This window comes from Peromyscus californicus, unplaced genomic scaffold, assembly GCF_007827085.1.
Source record: "Peromyscus californicus insignis strain IS unplaced genomic scaffold, ASM782708v3 Scaffold_19__1_contigs__length_69161282, whole genome shotgun sequence".
Classification (NCBI taxonomy): Eukaryota; Metazoa; Chordata; class Mammalia; order Rodentia; family Cricetidae; genus Peromyscus; species Peromyscus californicus.
The window spans coordinates 27,129,783-27,147,808 of record NW_026294491.1 but is presented as its reverse complement, the minus strand read 5'-3'; the positions used below and the strand labels follow the sequence as shown (position 1 = coordinate 27,147,808).

General features: G+C 43.6%; 1 protein-coding gene and 1 pseudogene across 2 annotated transcripts in view; both read right to left on the bottom strand.

Moving 5' to 3' along the window:
• Window positions 1-18,026, bottom strand: part of Mcu (mitochondrial calcium uniporter) — a 176,646-nt gene that overhangs the window by 22,101 nt on the left and 136,519 nt on the right. The gene's annotated exons all lie outside the window — the stretch shown is intronic.
• On the bottom strand, window positions 15,737-17,726 carry LOC128114733 (nucleophosmin-like; annotated as a pseudogene).

Genomic DNA, 18,026 nt, shown 5'->3' with positions numbered 1-18,026 from the left:
AGCACGGGGTTCAATGCTTGGATCATGACATGCTTTGATTTCTTTTCTGATTATTCTACTTGGAAATGACCGAGTATCTTAGATTTGTGCCTTCATAGTATGCACCAAATTTGGCAAACATCTGATCATTATTTAATCGTCTTTCTGTCTTCCACCCCTCTTCCTGAGAGTCCTAACTCTGCATGTGCTCAATCACACGATATTGTCCCAAAGCTTCTGAACCCGTCTTCATACACTTTAGGTTCCTATCCCCTCTCAGTTTAAATGCTAGATATTTCAGGGTCAGAGATCTTTTCTTCCACAGCATCTTGTTCATTCCTTCCGTGTTTTTTATTTTTTATTTTTGTGTATCTTGTTTTTTCCTTCTGTATTCTTTTTTTAAACTTCAGATATAAAAAAATCTCCAGAAATTCATTTGCATTTTCTTATAGCTTCACTCCTCTTCATGTCACACATTTTTCCTCCCCCCCACCCCACCCCTGAATGTAAGGATTATAGTTACAACAGCCATTTGAACATTCTTGGCTACTGACTTCCGCTCTGTCATTTCTGGGTCTCTGTAGGCCGAGTTGGGGATGTTTTCCTGCTGTTCCATGACTAGCTAATTTTGGTCATTGGTTATATATTCTCAATTTTGTCTTGATGAGCACTGTATTTTGAGTAGAGTAACATTACTTACGTAATAATTTTATTCTTTCAAGACTAACTCTTTCAAAACAGAGGTAGAAATTCCTTTATTGTGGGGCTACTTCCTAGGTGATCTTTCTGGAAGTTTCTTCTGAGTGTTTACGGGTGCAGGTGATGTCCTTAATTCTGGCTGGAAGAAGAGAAAATGACATCTGGCCTTATATGGACACTGAGATCCACTCATTTCCTATTTCCTGGTAAAAATCATTTCTGAGGAAGTTGTTCCAGTCACTCTTGTGCATTAGACTCTGGCCAGGCTCATGGGAACCTGTGCAGATTTCAGGAGCACTTCTTCGCAGCCCCTTCCTCGGACCGTTGTCCCACAATGCCCTGGTCTGTTCTTCATTTCAGCTGGAGGACCGGGCTCTGCACAGCTCTGCCCTGGGGATCACCATCACACAATCCCAGCTGCCCAGCAAGGCTTGTTCAGCCTGGCTAGCTGGCGTGGTCCTTCACTTCAGCTAGCAGACCTGGGCCTGGCTGTCTCTGCTCCGTGTGCTACAGTCAGCAGCTGCCTCCTGCTGAGACACTGAGAAAATGACTGTAACCATTTGTTTCCTTTAGCTGGGATCAAAGGATTATGCTGCTTGCTCTCCAGATATCTGAAAATTGTTGTCACAGAAAGGGTGTGTATGTTGCGGCTGTTTATAGCAGGGCAGATGTTCCCATTGGAGTTCATGAACACAGATACATGATTTGAAATTTGACATAGGAACTAAAAGAAATTGAGTACACACTCCAAGGGAACCGGTCAACAACTTAACACACAGCACGCATTTGCAACATCTAAATGTATTTGAAAAGGTTATCATTTTCCTTTTCAAAAGAATCTTTAACCCAGCGTTCGGAGGCTCTGATACATAAACAGGCCTGTCTCTGCTATAGATAGCAATGGTGGTATCATAGTAAACTAAGTGATTATCTTATTCATTTGGCATCCTCACCACAATTATCTTCTTTCTGTTATGCAAAAGACCAGCTAACCACAGATCTCTAGAAGGTAGAAGGGAATTTAAATAAAAGATAGGATTCTCTCAGCATTATTCAGCTAATGCTAGGAGCATTTCATTAAAACATTAAATGCCTGAAGGTTACTACTGTCTTTAAAACAACTGAGCCAGAGTGGGCAGGGAGGAGGAAGATCCTCTTCATCTAGCTTACCGTCTTCCTTTAGAGAATATGAACACACACGGAATACATAAACCTTCATTATAATACTGCTTTCAAAAGAATTCCCAGGTCTCCCTCTTTCCCACACACTGGATTGCAATGTAAATGTTAGACTTCTCAGTTAGTATCCTAGAAGGACTAGAAAATACCAAAGTTTGTCAAGCTTAATAACAGGTCAACAAAAGGCTGGTTGAAGACAACCATCACAACAGGCCTTTACAAGGAGGGCCGCAGCACCCACGGATCTCCAGAAACACACGTTTAAAGTGGCCTTTGCTTGGACTTCCATATTAGTAAAACAAGAATAAATAAGCATGTTTACCAAGAGTGTCACTTCAAAGAGACTTAGAAGTCACAGGGCTACCACCATAAACACTTAGCACCAGTCAGACTGTGACAAGAGCTTTAAGCATAAAACAGAATATATGGAATTCTGTAGGCTAAGAGGAGCAGCAGTACAGGAGCTCTGAACATCGAGACTGCGTAGATTGGGAGCAAAGCAACACCTGTGGGTCAGGGTGGGAGGAGTGGGGTGGGAGGAGTGGGGTGGGAGGAGTGGGGTGGGGCGGGGTAGGAGGAGTGAGGTGGGAGGAGTGGGGTGGGAGGAGTGGGGTGGGAGGAGTGGGGTGGGGCGGGGTAGGAGGAGTGGGGTCGGGGAGGAAGATGGGAGAAGGAAGGTCTGTGGTAAAACACACACGCTTATTATTTGGTCAAATGTTTAAAACCCAAATGCTTGTAAAACGCCCTCCCCTCCCCTCCCTCTCCCTCATACCCTCTCTAGCCGGGGTGGTGGTACAGAATCCCAGAACTTCCAAGGTGGAAGAGGGAGGAATCCGTTCACAGTCAGCAAATTCCAGGTCAGGATGGGTTATCGGAGATCTTGACTCAAAACATTAACCAACCTATCAACCACCCACCCACCCACCACCACCAAACCATGGCATAGTTTTACACGGTTTGGTTATTATTCAAAAGGACGGGTAAAATCTTCTCTATAGATCAAATGCCACTTCATGATCAAGACTGTGTGTCTCCAGGGCTCCTGGTGGACGGGAACAGTGGGCGAGGCCGTCCCTGAGACTGAACTTCATGGGACAGATGATTTCTGTGGTTTATGAGCTCTTCACACATTGTCCACTTTTGTTAACACTCTGCACCACAAAAGTGAGACACAATTATATGGTTTTACTATCAGGAAGCTAGAGAGTCATGCATTCTTCTTCAACAACCTTTTTCTTCTCCAGCTAAGAGAATTAAATTCTAACAAGATCAGATAATACTCCTGAAGTGTCACAGTTGGATCAAATGCAATCTGGTTCTCATTGTTTGACTAATTCATTTCTTTTCTTTTCTTTTCTTTTTTTTTTTTTTTTTTGTTTTGTTTTTTGGGAGAGGGTTTCTCTGTGTAGCTTTGCACCTTTCCTGGAACTCACTCTGTAGACCAGGCTGGCCTCGAACTCACAAAGATCTGCCTGCCTCTGCCTCCCGAGTGCTGGGATTAAAGGCATGCGCCACCACCGCCCGGCTGTCCTCTTTAGCCTCTGTCCTCAGCCTTCTGAGTGCTGGGATTACAGACATGTACTATAATGTCTTACTCAACAATCATTTCTCTTAGATCACACACGGTGTTGGGCTGCTAAAACTAATGGAGATTTCAGCTCTCAACTTGCTTATTTTAGCAGCATTCAATGATAAAACTAAGTCATGTGGTAAAAACATTTTTTCTTTAGCTTTGATGGCACTGCATTTCCCTGTTTTGTTTTGTTTTTTAATCTTTTTGTACTTTTTGTTTGTTTGTTTCATTTTTATTTTTTTATTATTATTATTATTATTTTTTTTTCCCAGAGCTGAGGACTGAATCCAGGGCCTTGCACTTGCTAGGCAAGCGCTCTACCACTGAGCTAAATCCCCAACCTTCATTTTTATTTTTTGAGAGAAGGTGTTGCTACATATCCCTGGCGGGCCTGAAACTCACTCTAGACCAGACTGACCTTGAACTCACAGAGATCCGCCTGCCTCTGCAGGTCTAGACCTAACTTTTAGTCATAGGCAATTCTTCTCTTCATTCCTCAAAAGTTTCTAAGTGCTTTTCCTCAGAATCCAGACTTCTCAACCCACATATTCTCCAGGCATCTGTCCAAATACAGCCATCACGAAAATGCTGGTGCTGTCCCAATGAATGAGCTTTCACGGGGGCACTGCCAACTCACAGCCCCAAACAGAATTCCTTTCCCTCTAACCATTCACGGTCTCAGTTAAGACCATTGTTTAGCTTCTGTCCAAGCAAGAAAACTGCCTAGTATCTGACTGTCCCTCATGCTGGAACCTGCCACTCCCCTACTAATGAGCAACCATGACTTTTCATTCTTTTTTAGGCTGGAGAGATGGGTCAGCAGTTAAGAGCACTGACTGCTCTTCCAGAGGACTCAGGCTCAACTCCTAGCACCCACATGGTAGCTCCCAACTGTCTGTAACTCCAGTTCCCAGAATCTGACACCCTCAGACAGGCAGACATACAAGCAAAATAATAATTTACAGAAAAAAATAAGTAATCTATGGCTTGTCATTCTATTTTAAAGACATCTCCAATCCATTCAGTTTTCTCTGCCACCACCATCCTAGGCTAGGTTACTACCATCTCTTTTTTCTATGAGTGACATAGTACTTCATTCTAGCCTTGCTCAGGTTCAATTATCCACACTGAACCAGGGCGATTTTTCTTTCTCCAAAGGAAATCACAACTCTGAGGTTGGAAGTTGGTGTTTATTATTCTCACCTGTAACACATACATATATACCTGCATGAATACAGGCAGGTCCAAATGCACACATACATGTCCATGTATAACATGCAGTAGTCTCTATATAATATGCACTATGTATTATTATAGCCGGCCTCCAAGAAGTCTCATTATGACAGCTCTCTCACCTGTAGGTAGACACACACTTGTGTACTTCTATCATTATCAAAACAGGACTTGCTTGTACAACTAGCAGTGTACAAGCAATGGTGTGCCACTTCTGAGGTTATGTCATAGGTGACTTGCGTCTGTCTTGTTCTCTTGGATACCCAGCTCTGGGGGAAGCTGGTTCCCACGAGGACAAGCCTGGAGCCCTACGGAGAAGCCTACATGAAGAAGGGGTGCCTCCCACCACCAACTTCTTCTCCCTCACTAGCGAGCAGCCTGAGAATTGGATTCTCAGCCCAGATGAGTCTCCACATGACTGCAGCCCTAGATGACAGGGGCTTGCAGCCTCACGGGTCTCCATCCTGCTCAACTAAACTGTTCTGAATCTGCAATTGACAGAAATACAAAAATAAAGGGTCCTTGATGATTCAAGCTCCGCTGCAGTAATTCATCAGAGTTAAATACAGGTCTTGTGTGTATTTCGACTTGAAATAAATAAATGGTCCTGTTGTGTCTAACCTTTCACAACTTGCTTTATGCTCATCACTGTTTTGAGATGTATTAGGGTTGAATTCTATTTCTTGTATTATTTACACTTATAACAGAATTTCATTGTATGAATATAGCACTATTATCCACTAAAAATGCATTTTTCTCATTATAAATACAAAAGGCTGAGAGAGAGAGAGAGAGAGAGAGAGACAGAGACAGAGACAGAGACAGAGACAGAGACAGAGAAGCACAATCCAATGCTCCAATGCTTCTAACTTCTGGTACCTTTTTCCTTTTGGAGTTATGTGTTTTACATCTTACTCCTTAAGCGCCTGGAACTTGCTTCTCTGATAGAGAAAGTCAATTGTTACAACATCATTTACTGACGTCTGCTCTCCTGCCTTTCATTCATAAAAGCAATTCTATCGCATGCCGAATTTCTATCGGCACAAGGTGTCTCTAACCTGATGCAATACTCTCCCATGCCAGCATGTCAACTGTTTGGATGATATCAATTGACATGTGCTCTAGGTAAGCCGTGCCCCCTCGCTCTCCCACCCCACATCTGCCTGGTAAGCCGTGCCCCCTCCCTTTCTCACCCCCCACATGCCTGGTAAGCCACGCCCTCTTGTTTTCCCACCCTACATCTGTCTGAGCTGTCTGTACAGCTTTACCCACTCAGGAATTCTGAGCAAGTCCATCAGTCTCTGCTGGGTTTGCCTGGTATCAAACTCAATTTACAGACTCCCTGGGGAGATGAACAATTTGGGCACCACCATCTTCATAAGCACTGATGTGCACGATTCTGCATTTATTCTGTGTTCTCTGTCCTGCAGGATAGTTTACTCTTCTCAGTGGTATCTCAGATATTTTTTTATTAGCTTTACATCTAAAGAAAAAATATTTTAATAGTACTACACCCATGGGCATGGCTTTTGGTCAAACTATATGCTAGGCTAAGCACAAAATGATCACTTTAGTAGAATGAACTAACTTATTTTGGCGATGACAAAAAGCCTCTTTATACACTGTATGGAAACATTCTTGGAGTGTCTACAGTTAACACAGGTAAATAAAATGTGCTTGCTTCCAAATAACCTCAGAAGAGTCACTTATGTAAAACATTTCTTTAAAGTAGTCATAATACAGTGATGTTAAAAATGCAAAATCTGGGCCGGGCGGTGGTGGCGCACGCCTTTAATCCCAGCACTTGGGAGGCAGAGCCAGGCGGATCTCTGTGAGTTCGAGGCCAGCCTGGTCTCCAAAGCGAGTTCCAGGAAAGGCGCAAAGCTACACAGAGAAACCCTGTCTCGAAAAAACCAAAAAAAAAAAAAAAAAAAAAAAAAAAAAAAAAAAAAAAAATGCAAAATCTGTCTCATTCTCATTCGAAAAATAATCAAAATCGTTTTGTGTCGCCGTGACAAAATACTTGAGATTCCATTGTAAGGAAAAGAAGAGACTTGTTTAGCTCACAGCCTGTAAGCATCTGCTGAGGACATCGTGTGGCTTTGTTACATGGTGGATGGCGTGACACCAGCACGTGGATTCATACAGAAGGGGTGAAGGGATAAATAAGGGGTGAAGGGGTAACTCAGCTTTGTAACAGTCTGCTCTGGGGGACCAAACAAGTTCTACACTAAAAGTCCAACTCCTATAAAGCCCCACCCACTCTCGAGACCTCTAGCCTGGTTTCTTGACACATAACCCAATCTTCTGAGAAAAGTGTAATCCCGAGACCTAACTACCTCCCGAAGGCCTCACCACTGACAGTGCTGCGTCAAGGAAATGAGCCTTGACAAGAGTTCTGGTCGGGCAAGTCACACTGGACCACACCAACATACGGAAATAATTACACAGAAAATATCCCCTAGGCTACCCATAGTGGTACATACGTGTACTTGGGAGGTAGGTGCAGGAGGATTGCTAATTCAAGGTCAGCCTACGCTACCTAGCAAGTTGAAGGTCAGCCTGAGCGAAGAAGAATACCCTGTTTCAAAACACCTAGTGTTGAGCTGACAAGATGGCCTACGGGATAAAGGCATCTGCTGCCAACCTGATGACCTAGATTGGATCCCCAGGACCCACATGACAGAAGAAAAGAATTAACTCCTGTTGACTGTCCTCTGGTCTCCACATGTGTCATGGCCCCTCAAATGAATACATGTAATCCCCACCAAAAAACCCACTAGATTTGGGGGGCAGTGCAGTGGTAGAATAATTGGCTGGCACATACAAGCTTTGGATTTGATCTCTAGCATACACACAAAGAAGAAAAGACGTATCTCTCCACATTAATATTTGATTATGTTTGTTTGTTTATGTGTACACACCATGAGGTGTGTGTGGAGGTCAGAGGTCAACTTTCGGAAGTCAGTTCTCTCCTTCCACCATGGGGGTCTGGGGGATCAAACTCAGGTCATCAGGTTTGGTAGCACCTGTACCTGCTGAGGCATCTTGCCAGCCCTCCAGATTAATATGTGAAAACACACATTTTACTCATATCAATAATTTGATAAACACAGTCATTTGAGTCTTTCTTACCAGCAATATAAGTTGCTTTTAATTACATCAACTAAATATTTATTGTGTACCTGATGTGAATTATTAGACAATTGACTCTGGAATTATACAAAATATTGTCATTAAGACATTGTGAGGTTTAAATTATGGAAGTGAAAAGGCATCCTTCAATGTATGATGAAACAGTGGCATGGCCTCCCCCTCTCGTAATTAGAGTTCTCTTAAAATCAGTTTATGAAAATAATTAGCTCAGGATAAGTGTCAGCACACCTTTGTGCTATGTAAAGGCCATTGTCTTAGTCACTGATCTACTGCTGTGCAGAGACACCATGACCAAAGCAACTCTTATGAAAGAAAGCATTTAATTGGGGGCTTGCTTACAGTTTCAGATACTTAGTCCATTATCATCACAGCAGGGAGCATGGAGGCCTGGGGACAGGCACTGGAGCAGTAGCTGAGACCTTAACATCCTGATCCACAGGCAGAGAGAGAGAGAAAAACCCTGCCTGGCCTGCGCTTTTGAAACCTCAAAGTCCACCCTGAGTAACACACTTCCTCCAACAAGGCCACGCCTCCTCCAACAAGGCCACGCCTCCCAACCCTTCTAATCCTCTCAAACAGTTCTACTTCCTGGTGACTAAGCATAAGATATACGAGCCTCTGGGGGCCATTCTTATTCACACCACCACAGCCACCCTCTCTCCTACTCCACTAAAGATTAAACAGGGGATTCAATTTTTATTTTGGCTTTGTAAAAATGAAATCCTGCCAGGTGTAGTGATGAATTCCTTTTAATCCTAGCACTAGGGAGGCAGAGGCAGAGGCAGGTGGATCTCTGTGAGTTCCAGGCTAGCCTGGTCTACTTAGTGAGTTCCAGGCTAGCCTGAGCTACACACACAGTGAGAAAAGTGACAAAAAACAACAAATACCTGAGAAGAAAATGAAAGCTCATTTTCTCTATTTCTTATTTTAAAATAATGTTTTTTGATGGTGCTGTCGTGAAAGTAACCTTAAGTATACTTTGATTCTCGGCCCATTTTAATTTCTGAGGGATAGAAAGCTAAACACACGCTCAAGTACAGATGACGGAACAGCGGCACAATTACGGGTACCAGAGTCTCAGATTTGGTAGTGCCCAGCTCTACCAGAAGGGAACGCCACGGCTCTATGGTCAGGCTCACTGAACACAACGGACCCTGTGTCTCCCTACCTATCATTCAACTCCGCTCATGTCTGTCAAGGCTGCTGAGAAGATTCAGTGAAAATATACGGATGGCATTTCTGGTTTAGAAGCTTCTTTTGCTTTTTCCTAAAACTGGGAGTCTTAAATTATATCACACATGCCTAAGAAGATTCCCAATCATCCCTCTGAATGTCACGAGAACGAAAGTGACTCGTTCCACTGAAGACAATGAGGAGAAAGCGTCTGGGCTCAGCACTGATGCTGAATGCACTGTGGAGTTGCTATGGGGATGGGAAACGGTAGGTCAAAGTTCCGCGGTCTATTACAAAGACAACGCTCTCTTTCTTGCTGACCATGCTTCCTGGTATTTGCCCCAAATGGGTGAAGATTTATGTTTGCCCAGAAACCTGCACACCGTGTTTATGGTAAATGTCACGGTTAGGTCTGACGGCCAACTTGACCTAGCCTAGATTCACCTGGGAAACAAGTCTCAAAGAGGGCTGGTCTAGATCGGGTTGGCCTGTGGGCGTGTATGCCAGGGGCTTTCTTAGCTGGGTTGGGTAAGGTGGGAAGACCTGATGTGAACATGACGGCACCCTCCCCAGGCTTTGGGCCCTGGAGTGTGTAAGTGTGAACAGTGAGGTCAGCCGGTACTCGAAACATTCATGCATTCTCTTCTCTCTGCTCTGGGCTGTGGATGTGATGTGACTGGCTGCTTCCTCATGATGGAGTATAACTGGAATTGTAAGTCAAGATTAACCCTTTCTTCCCTAAGCTGCTGTTTGTCAGGGTATTCCATCACAGCCAGAGAAATGGAAGAGAGACAGTAAGTAGCTTTGCTCATGATTACAAAAACCTTGGAAACAATTAAGATGTCTTTCAGTAGTTGGGTGGACAGATAAAATTGTAGTCCAAGCAGTAGACTTCTTACTTGTTTGGTCCTGAGAGAAAAAACAAAAACAACCCTATGGCCAGGTGTAGTGACGCATACCTCAGTCCAGACACCCAGGAGGCAGAGGCAGAAGGATCTTGAATTCAAAAACATATACAGCAAGTCCAAGGTCAACCTAGGCAAGGAAGAGAGACCAGTCTCAAAAATCTACCCCAAAAGGAGCCAGAGAGATGCATCAGACGTGAAGAGCACTGGCTGCTTTTCCAGAGAACTCAGGTTCAATTCCCAGCACCCACATGGTCTGTAACTCCAATTCCAGGGGATCCATGCCTCTCTTCTGGCCTCTGTGGGAGGTAAATGCACATGGTGCACAGACATCCATGCAGGAAAAACACCCATTCATATAAAACACAAATAAGTAGATCTTAAGAAAAAAAACCTACTCCCCCAAAGTCTTCTTTTTAAAAAGACCTGAGCTAGGAAGCCATGAAAAGACATGGAGGGAAATTCTTTGCTTGAGGTGGGGTCTTGTTATGATGCTCAGGCTCATTTCAAATGCACAGGCTCAAAGGATTCTCCTACCTTAGCCTCTGGGAGTCACTAGGAGCGTAGGGATGTGCCACTGTTCCTGGTGAAAGAATGACATTCCAATGTATGTTACTAAGGGAATGAAGTCAATCTGCAAAGGCTGCCTCTGTGGTTCTAACTTGGTGATAGGTTGAAAGGACAAAACTATGGCAGAGACAGTGAAAAGATCAGCAGAGCCCTTGGGCGCTGTGGTTCCTGCCTATAATTCCAGCACCCAGGCGTCTAAGGTAGGGAGATTGCTCTCAATGCAAGGCCAGGCTGAGCCACATAGAGAATTCCAGAATTCCAGGGTATCATGGACTACAGAGTGGGGCTCTGTAATCAGGAAAGAGAAGAAAGAGGAGGGGAGAGAGAGTGAGGGAGGTGAGAAGGGATAGGGAGAGAAGAAACAGGAAGGGAGGGGAGGGGAGGGGAGAGGAGGGGAGGGGGAGGGGAGGGGAGGGGAGGGGAGGGGAGGGGAGGGAGAGCAGGAGCAGTGAGCATTCTTATTGGCCACACTGTCATTCCAGCCCTGACTCTGTTTTTAGAGACATTATGTTATAGGACTTCAGTTGGCATTTCTTAACACTTTTGGTTAATTGACTTCTGAGAACCTGATGAAATGTAGACTTCTTTAGCTCAATTTCCTGGGGAAAAAAATCTAAACTCTTTGCACATAAAACATTTACATATAATTAATTTTATTGCAGTGGTAACTAATTTCTTTCATATTGCCTATTTGAAAAATAAATGCTCAAGAAAGCTGACTTTTTTTTCTCATTTTAAACCAAAGTAATGAATATTTCCTGTTTTTTTAAAAGGAAATAAATCATACAAAATTTAAAAATCAATCCTAAAAATATAATTTGGTAAAATTTATTTAATTCTATAAGAAGGATTATGTTGAGGCTATTATTTGATTGGAGTAAAGGAAACGGGTACAATGCAATGACCCATGGTAGTAATCCCTGTATTGGGGGAAATCGAGGCAGGGGATCATGAGTTCAAGGCCAGCCTGGGCCTTGAGTAGGACCCTGTCTCAAAAACCAAAAACCAAAAACCAAAACTCATACAAACAGCAAGGACATTACCCAAGGGCCTGGCTTCGGAACCTGGTAACTTGAATGTCCTCTTTGGCACCGAGCATGCATGCCTTGCTCTTTGATGTTAGATTTAGCGATAACTGAAGCGCTGACAGGTGTGTGGTAAGAAATGCACACACGTGCGGCCGCTCTGCCAAAGGATAGAGGACAGGCTTGCCCCGGGAACCCGAGACTCTGTTACTGTCGGGATTACAGTCCTACCACCATGGTGACACCAGATCACAATGGGGAGATTACAAACCCACATCTCAGTCTGAGGTTTTCGGAATAGAGGTTATCTTCAGAGCTCTGAGGTTGTTCTAAGCACCTGCAGACAAACTGGCAGACTTTTCTCCCATGATCCTCTCTACAGAGATACTTCTCCAGCTGTGGCAACTCACATGCACATCCTTGTCTAATTACCTGACTCGGAGACAGCTTAGCTACACGGCAAACCGGTAACAATGGCTGGAAGTCAAATGAGAAGACCACACTTATTCACAGAGTCCCAAACATTCCCAAGGAAATCCAGCCATCAATAACTAACCGTCTTCACCCCTCTTCTCCTAAATACAAAATTCCCAGGCAAAGCCTGAGAAAAGAATTTTATATTTCAATCCTCTTTGTGGATAAAAAACCAAAGCCAAAACAAAACCTTATTCTCCTGACATGGCCACCCGTGAACAGAAGCTAGCCTTTATTTTGGCCTGTTAGAAGGCTCGTCGAAGCCAGCATGAGGCAGAGGAATAAAGCAATGAGCTACTGCAATGGGCGGCGTTGATTTCTCCCCGGCAATCTACGTATCTGTGCTGCTAAGTATGGAGAATGCACCATCTGTGCAGAGTACCAAGATCTTCCTTACAGTAAAAATAAATAAATAAAGAAAATAAAAAAGGTCGTTCCCCTCCCTACGGGTTATTTTAGCAAAGAAATTGAATGTTCCTTCAAAGATGCTGGTAGCCATTCAGAGAGAGAGAGAGAGAGAGAGAGAGAGAGAGAGAGAGAGAGAGAGAGAGAGAGAGAGAGAGAGAGAGAGAGAGAGCCCTTCCAGCTTCCACCAGAGATGCACACATTTAGGTTTTGTTTGTTTGTTTGTTTGTGTTTTGAGTCGGCATGCATATCAACAGAAAAACCAGGAGCTAACTCCTTAGACCAAGGCCAGTTATTTCATCCCACTACATTTGGGAGAGAAATGAGAGTTTCTCATTCCCTCAAAATATTGAGGATTACGCAGTCTTGGAATGGATGCCGTCACCTGAAATCTGACACATTGGCTTCTCTTCCCAGCTAAGCCCCTGCACACACACACTGTGAGCACATAAGGTTGGGACATGGGCGTTCTCCACAGTGCGAGCATCCAGGCTTCCCTAATCCTTCAAGAAAGGGTTTGTGTGACGGAACAAGTCCAGCTTTACGCTTTGGTAAGGATTCTACAACTGAAACCCCAGTTTACAAAAGAGGTCCACATTGTCAGACACGTCTTTTAAATAGTAAATATAAAGCGCTTCCGTTTTCACATTTAGGAAGGGAGTTCCCGGTCGTGTTAAAAAACAGAGGCGCTGCTGTCTGTCACCTTCATGGTGAAGCCACTTCCTTACTGTCACTTCTCCTGTGTTGTCACATCTCTTTTTAAAGTTAAAATGAAAGATGTGTACTCGATATGTGATATGGGTCCTTGGTGTGATATGTGTACTTGATATGTGGTACGTGTAGTTGATACGTGACATATGTACTCAACATGTGGTGTAGGTACTCCATAGATGACACATGTACTCGATATGTGCCATGTGTACTCGATATGTGATAGATGTACTCAATATGTGACATACGTACTTGATATGATAATGACAATGGAGAACTCCAGCTGGGCATGGGTGGTCACTAACAGCGTCGCTCAACTCAAGAAATCTCTCTCCCTCAAGTCATTTTCAGAAGTGACAGGAGGTGAGTGTGGTGGCTATAACCCTATAGTCCTAGTACTCAGGTGGCTGAGGGACGGGGGGAATCACTGAGGCCTAGCCAGCCGAAGCTATATAACAAGACTCTGTCTCAAAAAAAAAAAAAAACCAAAAAAACCAACAACAAAAAACCAGGAAACAGTTAAACAACTAATCTTGGTGGTTGACTGACCACATCTCGAATCAACTGAAAACCAAGCATCTAGGCATGCCTACAAGAGATGTTCTGGAGACCCACTTGAAATCTGGACCACACTTCAGCTGGCAGCCCATACGAAAGGACATGGAGGGAGGCGGCTTTGTTTTCTTGTCTGCTTGCTCTCACTCTTACTGGCAAGTTCATCCATCTTGCTGCGGGGGCGTTCCTTCGCTGGTGTTAGAACCTACTTCTTGAGGATTCCAACGCAGACCGAAGAACAGCTGAGACCCCAGCCTCATGGACTGAACGACTATTGGATTCTTGGACCTTCCCTCAGGAGATAGCTATTGCTGGACTAGCTGGGCCACAGCCTGTATACCACTCTAATAAACAACCCCTTTATATATATATATAAATTTATTCTATCCATTCTGTTCTTCTAGAGAACCCTGACTAATATGGAACTTTTACAACTCAATATTAAGGATGTAAATGCCACTTCCTCCTCTAGCTACTGCTGGACAGTGCTTTCTAGACACGCCAGGGAAGCTGCAAGCATGAAATCTCCACACTATGGCTGCTAACCAAGTCCTACATAATAGAACACCAGGTAGCATGCCAGCGTGGACAGGAGAAATTTCACAGGCTCCAGGCCTAAGATGAAGAGCTACAGGCGAAGAAAGGCTGCTGAGAGAATCAGTTTCCTCCAGGGATGACCCCCACCATGGGTTATCCAACCCAAGTGGTCAGCCTCCAACACATGTGCGTACATATAAGCCATACTAAATGGATTCTGTAGGGTGTGTGCATGCATGCGCGTGTACGTGTGTGTATGTGTGTGTGTGTGTGTGTGTGTGTGTGTGTGTGTTATAATTAATCATAATTAATAGGAAGTTATGGGGACGAGGGAGGAGTTGGAGAGGAGAAAGGGAGGGGTAGAAATGATATAAATACAGTACTCATGTATGAAAGTCTTAAAAAAGATTTAGGATAAAAATAAAAGTGATAGGATAGAAACCAAAGGGGAAAAACTGGTGTATACCTGGTTCTGCCAACATTCACAGATCCTAGCCTAAGAACCTATACCATGCCTGGGCTGACCAAACAGATGATGTACACCACCGAACAGGATTTTCAGGGACTGTCACTCTGAAGATTATTTGTCCTCAAATGATTTTATAAGGTGATCACACCTTTCGTTGAGTGCAAAGCAGATACAATTTCTATCACGATTCTTGGGCCGTGCAAAGTGAGCAGGCTGTGTCGCAGGACAAAGAAGCCAAAGGCACTGACATGGGCTATTTTTCCATCTTTTCTAGTTTACCTTTTACTCTCTGGCTAGAGAGGAAGACGTGCTCTTGGCGTATACAAATCAGCTGACCTCACAGCTTTCAATATCACCTTCTTTCACTGTCAAAAGTATCCAGGATGTTGAATGACAAATCTTAGCCAGCTATCCATGTCCAAACTGCTTTTATCCTCGGCTTTCATGAACATGAAAGGGAGCCCTGAAGGCTTTAAGCAGGTCCGACTCAGATCCCATACGTTTCACTATTAGTCATTTACAGCTGAGGGTCCGGGGCCAGGAAAGCTGAAGTGAGAAGCTGGAGGGCAGTGTCTTGGATGTAGGGGCTTTGCTATCATGGAAGCTCTGCTTACAGCACGAGCACTGTTCCTGCAAGGCCAGGGCAGGCTTCTCTAGCTGTCTTCACAGTACAGGTGAGAAAGCGCTCTCTGAAGAATGACTCACCGTGGCTGTACAGCCACACAGCAGAACTGGACCGTGTGGGGCTCGGACTTGTGACCTCAGGCAGAATATTGAGAGGAAACGGGGGTACGGGTGAGGCGTACATTGAGGACTGTTAGTTACTATGGAGCTGGTCGAGGGCTCTCACTTGGTCCTCAAAAGTGTTTACAACATGGGACACAAGAAAAGTGAAGAATGTGTTAGATTGCTTTTGGTGGAGCAGTTAAATGTTTGAGATAATCTATGTTTTATATGGGGTATTATATAATCATAATTAGAAGACCTTTCAAATGATATAATTAATAAAATTACTGAGAGGCAGTATGTTTAAATTTATAATTATAATTATATAATGCATCATTTTAGGCTGTACATTTTAAAACTGAGGGCCAGTTCACCATGAGATACTGAGTATGACCTAGGAATAACGAAAAGTACAATGCATGGTGGAAAGAATGTTTGTTAATGGTGACTAAACCTCATTTACTCAGTGATTATATACCAGGCAGAGAAAATCTAATATACTAACATAGTGACCTGAGGCAAAATTCATTTTGCAGTGCAAAGTAAGAGCCTGGGGGTATAGTTTAGTGGTCTTGTGTTTGCCTAGCACTTGTAAGGCTCTGGGTTCAGTCTCTAGCATCACACACACACACACACACACACACACACACACACACACACACACACACATACACACACGCACACAGGTGGGGGCATGATAGAAAAAGATGTCGGATTGGAAGGTAGCAAGAACACCGAGCTGCATTAAAGCAAATGATATTGTGTGTCTATTTCTTTTTTTTTTTACTTTATTAAAATACTGAGTTTATTTCACATGTATATTTGTCTCCCTGCCATTTCCACATCTGACCACCACTATTACTACGTCCTATCATAACATTCCATACATACTTAAAACCAAGCAAAGGGTGGAGTTCCATCCTTGAAAACTAAACAGGCATTTTAGACAACACATTCTTGGCAATGGAAACTGGACAACATTTATCAAACACAGTAGGGAAAGTTCTCACTTTGCATTATAAAAAGGACAGCCAGATATATCAACTGTTACAGAAATTAAGTAAGACGGAATTATTTCAAACTGTTTAAACCATTTTCTTAAAGAGATTTTCTCCACTGCCAGAGATCTTGAATAGCCTCCTGGTCAGTCATCTGGAAGCAATTCTTCACATAATTAATGAACTTGGCTTCCACTTTGGGAAGAGAACCACCGTTTTCTATACTTGCTTGCATTTTTGCCTTAATGTCTTCTACAGAACTAGGTCCTTTTGGTGTTTTAGGAATTTTTTCCTGTTTTTTGAAAGACTCTTGACCCTTTGATCTTGGTGTTGATGGTTTTAAGTCTTTTCCATTTTGGTTTGATTTTTGTGTATTTTTGGCTGGGGTATCTCGTGCAGATTTCTTCACTGGAACTTTTTCTTCAGCTTCCTCCTCATCAAAATCATCATCATCATCTTCGTCATCATCCTCATCATCCTCATCAAGTTTTACTTTTTTCTGCAGAACCTTGTTACCACCTCCAGGAGCAGATCGTTTTCCAGACATACTTAAGAGTTTTACATCCTCCTCATCTTCATCTTCTGACTCTGCATCTTCCTCTACAGCTACTAGGTGCTGTCCACTAATGTGCACAGGCCCTGAACCACACTACAACCTTAAGACCACAGGTGGTGTAATTTCAAAGCCCCCAAGAGAAACTGTTGGTTGTACAGACATTTTCAAAGTTGCCAGTGTTACTTTAATTGGACTGCCTTCATAGTTCATTGCTTCTGCCTCTACGATGTGTAATTCGTCTTTTGCCCCTGCCCCTAAACTAACTGTTCTTAGTGATAACTGGTGCTCATTCTCATCATTTTCCACCTTAAAGTGATAATCCTTGTCAGCTTTTAGTTTACAACCGAAAAGGTAGTTCCGAGGCCTGAGAGGGCTCATGTCCATGTCCATCGAGTCTTCCATGAGGTGGAGGTGTGCACTTCGGTGTGAGAGAAGTCGGACGGAGGAAACTGCCTGCTGCTCCTCAGAACAGACATGCAGGACGGAATCACGCCAGGGGTCTATTTCTTAATAACCAATGTAAGTTGTGTTTTTTAAAAACATTTATTGTGTGTGTGTAAGTGTCTGTGGACATGTACACGTCATGGCTTATGTGTGGAGGTCAGAGAACAAATTGTGGGGGTTGATCCTCTCCTTCTACCATGTGTGTTCCAGGAATCCAACTCACGTCATCAGACTCGCTGGCAAGTGCTTTTACCTGCTGAGTCCTCTCAACAGCTCCAGGAAGGGTTTCTTAATATTAGTAGAAATTTTTTTTTTTTGGGGGGGGCACTTTTCGAAAAGTTGGTATCCTGGGCTGGGGGTGCAAATCAGCAGCAGAGTACTTGTTTAACATGCCCAAATGCTGGGTTTAGTTCCAACAAAAACATATACATACATAAAAATTTGTATGGTTTCATTTTTTAAAATTATTTTTAAAGTGTGTGTGTATGAGAGAGAGAGAGAGATGGGGAGAGAGAAAGAGAGAAAGAGAGAGAGAGAGAGAGAGGGGGGGGGGGAGGGAGGGAGGGAGGGAGGGAGGGAGGGAGGAGAGAGAGAGAGAGAGAGAGAGAGAGAGAGAGAGAGAGAGAGAATGCCCATGCAAATATGAGACATGAGTACCA